The sequence below is a fragment of the Gobio gobio genome (genome assembly GCF_949357685.1).
Source record: "Gobio gobio genome assembly, chromosome: 1".
Taxonomy (NCBI): domain Eukaryota; kingdom Metazoa; phylum Chordata; class Actinopteri; order Cypriniformes; family Gobionidae; genus Gobio; species Gobio gobio.
The window spans coordinates 30,935,453-30,948,709 of NC_137097.1; the positions used below are offsets into that span (position 1 = coordinate 30,935,453).

The 13,257-nt window shown below is 39.1% G+C and overlaps 1 protein-coding gene across 5 annotated transcripts in view; it reads right to left on the reverse strand.

The window, feature by feature from the left end:
* Nucleotides 1-13,257, reverse strand: part of cyth1a (cytohesin 1a) — a 64,276-nt gene that overhangs the window by 25,395 nt on the left and 25,624 nt on the right. Inside the window, exons 1-2 of one of the 5 annotated variants that reach the window (XM_079816260.1) lie at nt 5,422-5,483; nt 5,220-5,297 (exon numbers count right to left, since the gene is read on the reverse strand). The exons of 2 other annotated variants lie outside the window; for them this stretch is intronic. The gene's annotated coding sequence lies outside the window, so the exon portion shown is untranslated. Of the gene's footprint in view, nt 1-4,144; nt 4,250-5,219; nt 5,484-13,257 lie in introns of those variants that run through there. 2 more of the 5 variants (XM_079816259.1, XM_079816261.1) reach the window with 2 other exon arrangements.

Consider the following 13,257-nt stretch of genomic DNA (forward strand, 5'->3'; position numbering starts at 1 on the left):
CCCAACACCGAGTTTTTTTCCTTGCTACAGCTACTTCAGACTTGCTCACTGGGGGCTGTAATGCCGTGTTCAGACTAAACAATATTTTTGTCTGTTACGATAGTGTGAGACTACGTGATTTTGACTCCTAAATTCTTGCCGTGTCATGGACAAGAAACATCAGCTCTTGCTGTATTTAACAACATAAGTGATGTCATCGGGAAGGCAGAACTAGCGACTGACTTCCTGAAGCAAGAATACATTTACATTTACATTTTTTTTTTTACATTTATGTTAACAAACAATGGCTACTGAAAGGGCGAAGGAGAATACAGTGAATGATAGTTTAAAGACTTGTTCAAGTCAAGTCAACTTTATTTATATAGCGCTTTTAACAATGGGGCGATTATTGCACATGTTTATCGCCAACGTTTAACGCTTCGTGACTAAACAAAGGGTGCCAACGCGCAAAACGGCAGGTGTAAAAGTTTTTATTTTTTTTTATTTTTTTTTAACGCCTCTGGTTAGTTTTTTTGGTTTGATAAGCCGCATTAAAAACTGGCCAACCAATGAGATTGGCGCTTTTGTTCACGTGCCTGGAGCTGCTGAAGTTACAGTAAAACACGACTTAGCGGTGCTAAAGCACAAAACAGTCTTGCCGAGCACACATTAATACCTAAGAAGAAGATGATGAAAAGGAAGTAAGTAGACGAAGAAGAAGATGCAACGAGGCAAGATGAATGTAGAGCTGCTGGTCTCTTTGGTGTTTAAACGCAAAGAACTTCCTGACAAACGCCACAGCGACTACAAAAATCTCCATAAAAGGGAGTTATTATGGAGAGGAACTGCAGATTAAATAGGATTCAATGGCGAGTTTCCAATCAAATCCTATTTGATCTGCATTCAAATCAAAAGCGTCATCTACTGTCAGGGAGTGAATTTGCACGTTCAATCTGCACATCGACAGTGAAAAAAGTCTCAAAAAACGCTGGCACGATAATCCCGGAGTGCACGAGGCTTAATGCTACTCGCCGGGTTGCTGAAGCGCCTTCGCTATCATTCGTCAGCTTTTATCGTTTTTCACTCTGTCGTGGTTGTCACTCGAGGAAACATTATAAATGCAGGAGTATTGTTGCCATCCTGCATTGCATAATTCCATCTAGCAGCACCAATACCATCGACCACCAATCTCTCTTTTGTGTCGCCATGTTTGAAAGCTGTGTATGGAAGAGTGTCTGTGCTCCTGTTGGTCAGCGTAACAGATGTGATGGAACCCGTTGTGAAGCTCCACAGGCGTGTCGTTTGTTGTTATCCACTATGACACACTATACAATATAAAACAATAAATTCTTGCATCCCAACACCCATTGTCATTTACGAATCACCACGACACTCCACGTCAAACTGATCATGCCAAAATCGGGCTGATAGAGTAGTCTGAACCTGGCATAAGACATTACTGCATGCCTTTAAACAATATGGATTATAAAAGCACTATGTAAATACAGATTACTTTACATGAATTAAGACCGACGTAGCACAACCTATCAACAGCTATCTGCTGCTTAAAACTGATTAATGAGTCAATCTCAAAATTTTAGGGCTGCAGGTTCATATCAGGTCTGAAATCGAGTAGTTTCGGTGCAACAGTTAGTTAGTGGGCTGCTAATCAGAAGCATCCATACATGCTAATGCTACAACATCCCACACACATAAACCCACACATACAGCTAGAGAGACAAGAGTCACAAACAAAACCCTTCTTTCTGTCCCTGTCCACCTTATTATTGCAGCATGCAGTATTGCAGTAAGCCGTTTTATAACAGAAACTACAGATTCAAAGAGACGAAAACAGCATCTCTCGACTTGCATCTCACACACCCATGTTCTGGATTTTTAAAACACAGCTCAGCTGGTTTGATCAGGGTATTATCCAGAACAAGCTCTTCTGCTTATTCATTGACCTCGTTTATCATGTGCTTTTTTGCTGGCATATTTAGTGTGCATGCTCTCATCTCTCCTCTGAGAGTAGCAGGAGTTTATACTGACCTGTTTCTGTGGTCCTTATCTAAGCCGTAAAGAGTGAAGAGTGTTTTGCTCTGATCAGTCACACAAGCAGCTCTGCAGTCATTCTTACTGAATGGAAGGATGAAGGCCTTTCTAATAGCAGAGGCACCGTAACCCAGCAGAGAAAAACCACAATTACAGAGAGCCTCTTGACATAACCAAACCCTTGAAGAGCTAGCCCAATCTCCATCTTGTCAGGATTGGCTTATACTTATTTTCCATCCAGAACCTCTGGAGAACTCTCCTTGCAAAGTCAGGACATTAATACTTGAGGATCTCCTCCTTCGGATTGAAACCAGTTTAACATCACTTATATCAAGAGCTTTAATAACCAATGAGCAGCAAAGAAATTGCAGAGACATGCATCATCTCCAAGAGAACCTGAGGTCTGATTTCATTCCTGGTCATTGTAGGAATATATGACCAGCTATAATGGTAACAAAATTACATTGCTAAGGCAACAGACAACTGCAGACAGTGCTGCTGGATAATGAAAGTAGATGTTGACAGACATTTATCCAAGGACTGGAGAAAGAAGAGTGTCCTGCAATGCCGCCATAAAATGCCACTATGAGCATGTTACAGACAATCCCCCTGGATCCAACCTGGGGTGTGCCATGGGGACTCAGGCTCAGGGCCAAAAAAAGTAGAACGTTCCAAAAGGCTCCAAAGAACAGGACACAATCTGTCGGTCCCTCTGAACTTAACTCTAGGAGGTAAGTGTGCAATAAATAACCCTGGTTCAAGCCCTGGCTGAACATGGAGTTTGTATGTTCTCCCAGGGTTGTCGTGAGTTTCCTTCAGACGCTCTGACTTTCCCCACAATCCAAAAACATCAGGTCTGTGATGGACTGGACATTCATCCAAGGTGGTTCCTATGGCCCAGCATCCCCGCAATCCTACAAGCGTTTGAATGGATGCAATGTGGAAAATGGCGACTTACTTGCTGGCTAACAGGATTGTTCAAATAGTGGCTCATGCTTGCTCTTTGTGGGGATCAGAAACCCGCCAGTGCTGAACCTTAACCACTACAACTCAAATTGCTCCTTTGTTGCAAAGAAAACCTTTCCATTGTCTTCTCCATTTATCCACCTTTATGTCCTTCTCTCGAGACAATCTTATCTATTAAATACAGCTGATTCCCATCATTCAGTAGGATTTGTAAAACACAAAGTCACTGTAATGGAGCCACATCTGTCCTGCCAGCCTGTAAACATTAAACATTTACTCAATGAAACAAGTCTAGTCATGAGTCAAAGACACTTCTCTTAGGATGTTTTCCTAATAGTTTTGTCTGCTTTATCCGAATCGGAGTTCCACCTCAATCCCAATGCTTTGCTATGCAGGATCAGGTAATCCATCTTACTTGTGTGCCGTTTTTTCAAAGCAAATTTGGATTGTATTACCCTGATCCATATACACACTCTTTCAGATTACTAGTGCCCTAAGGCGGCCCTAAAGGGACATGGTGATGGAAAAATATATAAAACGGAGGGGGAAAAAATTTTTTTTTTTGCATTTTCTCAGAAAAGTTGTGAAGCTTTCACCCAAGAAACTTTGCGTTTGCTCGCAAATAACTTTTGACTGGTTCATATATTATGTTTGTGCTAATGTAGTTTACAAACAATGATAAAAAACACTAAATTAAATATAATATAATTTGTTTGATATGTACAGCTGTTCAGGGATTATTTTATGGTGGTAAATCTCTTTTTTACTTTACTGTAGGCTACTGAAAGGCTTAATAGGTAGCCTCATAATGTCTACTTCTAGTGTATAACTTTAATAGTTAAACTAATCAAGAGAAAAACAAATTGTGTGAGTGTATTACATGATACAAATTTATTTTTTGACCAGTTTTAAAGTTGTTAAATTTGTTCCTGAAATTCACCCTTCTGCAGGGATTAGAGAAAAATCACAAAAAAAAAAAGGTATCCCAGTTTTACTAAAACATTTTGAACAACACAAACTGATGATTTGATCCAGATCAAAACCAAAATTGGATTTTGTGATCTAACTTGATTTCTGAATCTTTTTTTTACTCTTGTTTTCAGCTCTTTGGTTTGACTTCCAAAATGTAACATTGCACATACCTTACCTCTGGTAGGTTGACCCTAAAGGCTGATTTATACTTCTGCATCGGACCTGCACTGTAGCTTCTACACCATAGGCTACACTTCGATTTTCATTTATACTTCTGCGTAGTTGTCCGAGTCGACGTGCCGTTACACATGCAGAAGGAGTCCCCCTGAGGGAGGGGTTCTGGCAGACCAATCACAGCGCTTGCAGTCTGCGTAGAATTGACGCGCTGTTACATTTTTGGAGAGGTGCACATCAGGGTACGTCGTTGGCTACACGTTCTACACACAGCCTACGACGTAGCTACAGCGAACACTCGACGCAGAAGTATAAATTGGGCTTAAGACTGAAATACTGAGAAAGTCCATTCACTGGATATATTACGCCATTGTTCAAAGTACTGACCTAGGTCTGACATTTCTTCACCAGGTCTAACCTGCTGAAAAAGACAGCATTTCCAAGGGCACCGTGGGACTTCTTGGCGAATGAACACAGATAAGGTAGTGGGCAGATAATAGATGACTGAACTGTATGCAACTATGCTCTAGATAAATGAGACAATGCCTTTCTTCATGGGGCTTTTCTGCCTGAGTTTGTCTACAACTGAATATGGTTTTCAGAAATCCCTTGAAAAACTTACCTGCAATAAAAAAACATTCCCATAGTGCCTGGAATCAAATACAGCTTGACAGCGTATCACAGAATCATTCTAGGCTCGAGCCAACCACCTATTTTCTGTCTAAACATGAACAAGTAAAAGTAAAGCTTGCACCTTTAACTCCTCCTAGACATACAATATCTGTTGCTGATGGATAAAATTAAGCTGATGGTCAGCCAGTGCAGCAGAAATGGAACAAATGACTGTGTGAAGGCAGAAGCCATGTGTCACCTAATCTCACGTGTCCAGTGAACGCTCAACACCAGAGAGTTTTATCGAGTCCACAAATGATCTTTCTGTTTGCAATCAAACCACTCAATATGTAAAACAGGCGTAATTCATTTTACAGGCGCTTGCACAGAAACTGTAACATGGAATCATCGCAAAAGTCTCAACACCCTGCCAAGTAGCCATTTAAGTATTAAAACAAACTGACCTGATTCTGCAATCTTTAGTGAAATGTGTAAGTCGTCCTGATATCAGCCCACTTCTGTTCACACATCAAAACTCTCTCCTTCATTATCCAAAACAGCAGCAGAACCAGAGATCAACTCAAACCAGACAACTTATCTAGGTAAGAAGTGGCAGTCAAATATGACAAAGACAGACCGAGAAACAGGAAGACACATTTCACATACTGCTGAAAATCCATGTGCAGACAGTCCTTTCCATCCCACACGCTGTCTCTCTCTCTCTCCTCCCTTCTCTCTCAGACTTCTCAGACTCATAATCAAGGATGCCCCATCTAGTGGTGATTCTCTGCTCCTTCTTGCAGACATTTACTCCCAATTTGTTCACCACATTATTTATGGATCAAGCAGATACACGGAGCACAAGAGGGAGCACAAGTTGCATCAGTAAAAACCAACAGGACAATGAACAATCAACAGTTTTTCTTTACAATCGCAAATTAAACCTCTCAGGAAGAGACCATCCCACTGACATCCAAACTATCCAACCGCAGTTAGCTTATTTTAGCCATGTACTTGCTATTCAAAGGACGGTATACCCAAAAATACTCATCTGTTTGACTTTCTTTTCTTCTGTGGAGCATAAGTAAGGAATAATTAAATGGCCGTCATCAATAATTACGCTTATGCTACAGTTACCACACCTCAAAAACATTGTTATGGTTTTGACCTCCAAAACATAATTTTAGAGCTAGTAACGGAGGCTTGAGCCATTGATAGCAGACTAATGCAGTTATATTAGTTATTAAAGAGAAAGAGGGAGAGAAAGAGAAAGCGTATGTGAATTACCTCAGTCTGTGTGTCTCTTTCAACAGTGTTCAGCAGCAGCGTCTATGTATACAAAACCGTAAGACCAGCTCCTTTATTACCTCGCTAGTGAGAAATGTCATGTAGCTTTTTAGTTGCTAAACTATTTTACTGATAAAATCGACCAGAACTGCGCTGACAACACGTTTCTGTGCGAGTGTGTCCGTACTATATGTGTGTGTTTGAGTAGGAGAGCAATGAGAGCGGGAGAGAGAGAGTATGTGCTTTACGTACATAATAAAACGTAATTTTGTGGCAAAAACATAGAAACCATGTAACCAATCATGTCCTAATACTTGGAGTATAAGAGATCGGTACTTACACATGTCTGAGTTCGCAGAATCTGACGCCAACATTTACCTCTATCCTCCCCACCACCACCAGGATGGTCCCTGCCTATTACCTCCCAGGGGGTCAGCTGCACCCCTGCCTTCATCTTCAAGCAGGAAATGCAGAGTTTGTTACCTTCGAGACGAGAGCTACGCCAAAGAACATCTAAATATAATACTTGCTGGTCTGTTAATAAATTAACCCATTGTTACTTCATCTGGCCTCCTGCGTATTTCTGGTAGAACTACTTTTGCTGTGCGTTTCCCTGAAAATAATTGCACACCTAAGAACGTTCGTCCACCAATCAGATTCAACAGCCCCGTAGTATAATAGAAGATACTTTTAAGACAATGGAAGTCAATGGCAACTGTTTGGTTACCAACATTCTTGAAAATATCTTCCTTTGTGTTCCCCAGAAGAAAATTTTGGAATGACATGAGGATAATTAAACGATGTCAGAATTTTTGGGTGAACAAACCCTTTAGCTCTCAATCTAGGTAACTATATATTATTCTGCAAATCCACATTATATTGGTGTATGAAGGTTTAGTTCATAAGACAAAGGAGAGCAGGGGAGGAAACGTCATCAGATTTACTCAGGCCAATGAGTCACAATGTCATCACTACTTCACTAACACATAGTGCATGTCGGAAATATAACGTTGAACTTGTTATACCATAATGATCAAGGCCTGAGATCATCATGTGAATCCTTTTTCCAGGAATCGGCCAGCCTCAGTGTGTCCTGAGAGGCTCTTTAATCAGAACGACTCTGAGGAGGTGACACATTTCTGTGTCACACACACGTTTTTCAGTATCGCACGACTCACAGGAGTGAGTGAAAGCCAGGGAATCAAGGCGGCAGGCATCAGCCAAAAATAACATGAACAACAATAAGAGATTGTTTCAAGGCCGGTGTGTGGAATGCAGGCCGATTTATTTTTATCATCAGCCTAGCTAAACGATCACGAGGCACAGGAGGATTTTGCAGCGGATCTGATGTGTGATCTGTGAGAGGGAGGCCTGAGCAGACGCCGCTGTGCTGAGAAAACATCCTGAAGCTCTGCAGAGTAAACATCCTGCCGTTTATGTGAGCAAACGAAAGCGTACAGGAGAAATCTGTTGAGTAAACACCACAAATGACTATAAATCCTGATCGGTGCAGAGGCTCACGCCATATACCGTTACATGTGATGACAATTACTGAGGGAAATGTTAGCGCTTAAACATTTCTAAATATTAAATATTCTCATTCATGAAGAGACATTTGGTCTAGGGCTGCCCCTGAATAGTCGACTAAACGCAAGTCGATGAGTAGAGGCTTAGTCAACAAAATTTTAATTAGTCGGTTAGTCGCAAGAAAAAAAAAACTGAGGGACAGATCGGTAACATATAAACCCCAAATCAATATTTTTCTTTTTCTTTTTCTTTCACAAACAGTGAGCTTGCTGTGCCTGGTAGGCTACAGTATTTTCACCAAAATAAAACTAAAACTGGTTCGCATTTCTGGCCAGTGCCTGTGGACTAGTCAGTGCATCTCTATTTTTTATTATTTTTTAAATCATGCCCCGGGCTGACATCTTTTTGGGCCGTATTAGGCCCACGTGCCGTGTGTTTGACACTAGGGATGCACCGATACCGATACCAGTACTCGGGTGTCGGTCCGATACTGTTGTGAAGTACTCATACTCGTAAAACTACCCCGATACAACCGCACCCGATACCATCTTCGGATGAGGAGCCACGTGGTAAATGACATAATTCGGCATGCACGCCGCGGCACCAAGTGCAAAGGGGTCTCGCGCTCGCAAAGCTCACGACTGCCATAGTATGGCGTCATTTTTGCCGCGCGCACCCGAGTGCTTGTGCGGACGCGGCGAGTATAAACCAAGCTTAACCTCTCGTGAGGCAGATACCTCTCGGTACTGAGTGCTGAAAGTGAAGGGCTGTTTAGTAGGGATGTGCGCAATGACTAGCCTAACCCCGGTAGTATAACAACCCTAAACAAGCTTAATTGTTATACTAGTTTGATATGACATGGAAGAAATTGGAAAAGTTGTGTAAGCTTTCAAAATCCTCCTTCACCCGAGTGGAGATTTATCTGAAGCCTCCGCGAGCACCAGAGAAAACCAACGCATGCAAAACCTGAGGTAAAATAAAATGATTTTGTTTTGCTGCAGATATACACTTTTCAAAATAATATATTAATTTCAAGATATAACATTAACACGACAGTAATATAAACATAGCCTTTGTAAAAAAATATATATATTTAAAACAAAACCTTAAATGTGCCAAAAAATGTAAACGACTAGTATTTTCCAAGTCGTCTTGCAGCACTAACGTTTAATCGACTAGTCTCGCACCTCCCTAGCTCAGTGTCACACATTGTAGATGAGAACAGAAACAGGCTCATAGCTGATAATGCAGAGAAGCTTCTTTTCATCTCCAAAAAGGGCTGTATGGCTATGATAACATAATAATTTAATTCAGTTGTTCTGCTACTATGTTGTGTGGTACTGGAATCCACTGAATGTTACAGGTTACATTTATGTGAAATGGGCAGCAGTGCCATGTTTGTTTAGAAAAAACACCAAGTTGAATGTTAAAATGTCAGCAACAGCATCAATTTGAGTATTTACTTTGTTACAGTCAGAAAGTGAAAAACATCTGATGAAAATAAAACATTGTTAGAAGAACTCTAATGGTATTAAGTACTCGTATCAGTACTCGGTATCGGCAAGTACCCAAATGTAAGTACTTGTACTTGTACTTGGTCTGAAAAAAAGTGGTATCGGTACATCCCTATTTGACACCCCTGCTTTTTAATGCATCATTCGAAACAGTAAATGGTCTACTTATATTTGTGTAAAATCACAATTCAACAAAACTCACGCTTTTGTAAAAAAAGGGGGGAAAAAAACAGGAAGTGCTTTGTTTGTACCGTGTCTGTCTCTGTGAACTGGAGTGCATCACAAAAAATGAACTGAAACTCAGTCTGAGTTTGTAATAACTTGTCTCACAGACATTATACATCTATAGAAAGCTTGAAATGTCTACTTTTAAACAAATCAAATCAAAAACAAATACTCTCGGATTATGTAATGTATGTGAATTTCTCCACTATACTGCGGAGATAGCGAGTAGCAACATAAACTTCATCTTTGCAGCCGACGCTGACTCTAATTTATTAATATATACTTAAAATGTCTCCTTGATATTATGGCACATTAATGAAGCTGGTGCTTTTTGGCAAGCTTTATGAGCGTGCTTGAGTATGGAACATAGACTGTAAAAAAATGTGGACGACGCGACTTCATTGACTTCCGCTGACCAGAGTTGAAGCTTTCGTAGGCCCGCACACGGAGCTGACATCTTGGGACAGAGTCTGCGCAGTAGCGTTCTCGGGACCGGAGTTGCGCACTAGAGAGCAGGAAGTAGAGGCGCTTTATTATCAAAAGACCGCCCACACTCACAGATGCAGAACAATTCATTATGTTGGTGTGAAATAAACAGTTATAGAAATGTAGAAATGAAAGCTAAAGCTCGAATCTCCTCCCAAAAATCCTGAAAGAAGTCTGTTAGTGCCTCAGTGACAACTTCACTCAGAGAAGCCGTCAATCTCAGCTGTCAATCATGACGTCACACCCCCCGTTTTTATAGCATCAAATAACTCACTAAAACTAAACTTATTTAAAAAAACAAACACTTGAAATGAAATCATCGTAATAAAAACTGCCTAAAATGACAGAAACCATCTTTAGGAAACAATTATTTGAAGTGTAATTTAATTGTTTAGTGTGTCTCGCGTCCATTCTAATACATGGAGAGGTGGGGTTTAGGAGCTATACTGGGACCGGCCACCGGGGGCGATCGAGGCACGGAGGCTTCAGTTTTTGACAGGAGTGCTACAGGCTTGGTATGGAATAGGCAATATATTAGCCTATATATTAAGGCTCATTATGTTTTAGTAGTCCCCCCAGTATATATTTAAGTAATTAAATTAATATAAAACGTGCAATTAGTCGACTAATGTCTTAAATTAATGACTACTAGTTGACTAGAAAAATCTTTAGCTGGAGGCAGCCCTATACATAAATGCTCTGAGTTTCATTTTTAATCTGTTTGTGTTGATCAAATTGTGTCAAATTGATCCGCCATAGGTTTCCATGCAATTTGCCAAAGCAACAAAATGAAAAACACATAAGATTCAAGTAAAAACAGAAAACTTCTAATGTAGATGGACAGATAATTAACCCCTTATTGCCTTTATTTTAGTAATCATCAAACATTTGAAATAATTCGAAAGCTTACGAACTAAAAATTAATCCTGTGAAAACATGTTTAAATTGGACGTTGTGTTACCATGGAAACGCTACTTTAAATTCTTTTAGCGGGCTCCTCCCCTAGAAGGCGGTGTCAGGTTTCATATTTTAAAATTTATTTTAACTACTTTATAAATCAAAACCTTTTCTAATCTTGACAAAAGACATTGTCCGAAAGGTCTCAAGGTTCCATATTTAGTGACTATTTTGTAAAAGAACTGATATTTGGACAGAAATGTATTAATTTGTTGCATCAAAAAAAAATCAATGAAATGTGGGTGACACCGGTGGCTATTTTTGGTATATATAACAATATTTCATAGGAACTTACATTTTTTTAATATCAACTTCAAATTTGGAACACAACTTGGTTAAACGTATGGCTTTGATTTGATAGAAATTTTAGAGCAAAAATTATTTTGTAAAATAAAAAATGTTTAGTACAGTAAATTTAATTTACAGTCAATTTAAACTTCCATAACTTTTTCATACTTGAACTTTTTTTAAGTGCTTTCCCTTTAGCAATAATTTTGGATATGTTTGGATAGTGCATTTTCATATCTATTCTCAAAAAGTCAAGGTAAAATATAAAATACATTAGTATAAAAAATACATTTAAAAAAATTCATCATGTCTACTTGCACTGCAAAAAAATGCTTTCCTTAGTATTTTTGACTTGTTTCGAGTCTAAATATCTAATACTTCTTACATCAAGATGCATTTACTAGATAAGTAAAATGTCATAAGATATTTTTTCTTGTTTTCTAAGAAAACTAATCTTGTTTCTGTTTGGAAGATTTCAAACAGAAAAGATTATTTGTCTTACCCCATTGGCAGATAATTTAGCTTGTTTTAAGCAAAAACTCACTTCATTTTGATTTGATTTTCCAGAAAACAAGAAAAAATATCTTGTAAAAATATATAATGTAATTTCACTTATCTAGTAAATGCATCTTGATTTAAGGATTGTTAGATATTTAGACTGGAAACTAGACAAAAAATTCTAAATAAGAAAAGCATTTTTATTATGCAGTGTGTAATGACTATTTGCATGCTAAGGTGCAAATAACTACACCTAAGTATAATAGTCTAGTATTTAACATTATCCATACTTTGTGTAAGTAGTATTTATTGCCTTCAGCACTGAAAATAACCTGTCATTTTGTTATGTCTGGTTTTCAAACCCTTGTAAAGGTAAAATGGGTTTCTCACACTTGTTTTCAGTGCCGCAACAGTCTAGTAACTGAGATACAAAAAAAAAACTAACAAAAAATCCTTTCACTGTGAAACTCAAACAAATGAAGAAACCAGGATGTGAATAGGTGAATTCTCAATGGATTATTGAGAAGACAAGTCTTAAGTTTCAAGTAAACCTTGAGTCTTACATTTCATGTATTTCTCTTGTGTTTTCATGCATTTCATATTTTAGTCTTTAACAAGCTACAATAAAGGTTTCCTGTTTGTTTGTTTTTTACCTTTGCATTTTTTTTTCAAAGTGTTGATTTTTGGCAAACTGCAAACCAATGGCCGTCTTATTTGACCCCAACACAATCGATGTAACCAACATTTGTTTCCAAAATATGATGTGACATGACTTCAGCTTATAAAAACAAGCACATTTGGTAGTAATGCGCTTACAATGGATGTCTATGGGGCACAAAAACTTGTAGATTTGTTAAAGCACTCAAGATAATAAAGTCAAGTGGATGAACTTCTAGTCATGCACTACAGGTGTAATTCCTGTGGGTGGACTCAATGCACTGTTTAAGAGATGGTGTTTTTCTGATGCAATGTCTTGCCCACAGAATTCTACTGTAATTGCTTATTGTAAACAACTTTTACTTGACTGTATAAACTGAGGGATGAAGGGTTGATAGTATTTTCAATGATCGTCAGGAGCATGTCACAGACCCAACCCATGGTACCAGTAAACACATCTCTATCCTCTATCTCTGATAGTGTGAACACAAGGCGCACATGGACAGCATCCCACATGCTCTTCACATGGTATAAAACAACGCCTGAAGCACGCAAGTCAGGAAGTCACGTGACCACAGCGGTCACATAACCAACAGCAGACAGACAGGAAACTGAGCAGAGCTGAGAAAAAAATCAATCAATCAATAACATCCTATTTTACACAGCAGCTCAATTCAACAGAGAGGTCACATGCTAATGATATTAAACTGCACTGCATTTCGCAAGATCCTTAGCTGCACTGCAGAGTTTTAAAGGGCAGTGAGACGGTTGCTTCTTCCGGTCAGGGTTCAATGTAAGGTGACATTTCCTGTCAGGGCTCCTTCTCAGAAGGCCGGTTAGATGGTCCACACCCTTACTATGGGAAAGAGCACAACTACATACCTTTTTAACAGTCAAAACGTAAAATGTGTGATTAGAAGAAATCAAATATGAAAAATGCTGGGTTGTTTTAATCCAATTTTGGGTCAAATATGTACAAACCCAGCTGTTTGACCCACATTTGGGCTGAAACATGTTAACCAAATTTTGGGTTTTGAAATACATTAAAGGCATAGTTCACCCA